The following is a 1249-nucleotide window of genomic DNA, read 5'->3' on the forward strand; positions in this document are numbered from 1 at the left end:
ACTGCATATATATAGTACTATATATATACTATATAGTATACTATGTATTTTTTGCTTTATAGTATATATATATATATATTATAAAGCAAAAAATACATAGTATACAAAAAATACATAGTATACTATATAGTATATATATAGTAGTATACTACATATATACTATATACTAAATAGCATACTATTTAGTATATAGTATATATGTAGTATACTACTATATATATACTACTATATACTATATAGTATACCACATAGATAGTATACTACTATATATGTAGGATATTACGACTATATAGTATACTTATGTGTAGTATACTCTATAGTATATACTATATACTAGTATATACTATATACTACTATATACTATATACAACTATATACTATATAATATATACTATATAGCATAAAATATAGTATGAAGCAGAAAAAATAGTCTGTAAACGTATGCCATGTATAAAGTGTATATATGGTATTTATACATGGTATTAACATTTTATGTGACGTGGGATTAGGAAAAAGAAATCTAAAGAGGATTTGTGGGCTGGGTGCCTGTAGTTTATGGCTATAATCCTAGCTACTCAGGAGGCTGAGATCTGAGGATCAAAGTTTGAAGCCACCCTGGGCAGGAAAGCCTCTGAGACTCGTATCAAAAAGCTGGAAATCCACAATTAATGCCCCCCCCCCCCATGAAGGGAATGATAGTTATCAAAAGCCTATTGAAGAAGTCACAAATACCCAGAATAACTCCACTTGAAAGATAATTCTAAAGCAATGGTACTTACTAGACTCTATGTTGAAAATGAACTATACAAGCTGTGGGTAAGGATGGGAGGGAAAAACTAGGAGAGAGCAAGGGAAGGAGTGACATTGTTTAAAAGGAAATATATATATTTTTAATATTCCATCTTTTTTTTCTTTCTTTTTATTGTGAAAATACCGTACAGAGGGGTTACAATTACATGGGCAAGGTAATGAGTACATTTCTTATCAAGCACTGTTGCCTCCTCCTTTGTTTCCCCTTACTATCCCTTGGAAATATACTCTTAATCTGACTTATGTAACTGTAAACCCTCTGTACATCACCTTTATAGTAATAAAAAAAAAATGCATGAAAGGAAAGAATGCACTTGTAAGTGGCTCCCATTCTTTGGCCTATTTCTCCTAGCTAAAGACATTAACATTGTTCAAGTGTAAAGGAAACATTTGAACTAATTAAAGAAAAAAAAAAGGGTTATAAATAAATTTACAAGAG

This window comes from Dipodomys spectabilis, unplaced genomic scaffold, assembly GCF_019054845.1.
Source record: "Dipodomys spectabilis isolate Male_0828 unplaced genomic scaffold, ASM1905484v1 ptg000019l, whole genome shotgun sequence".
Classification (NCBI taxonomy): Eukaryota; Metazoa; Chordata; class Mammalia; order Rodentia; family Heteromyidae; genus Dipodomys; species Dipodomys spectabilis.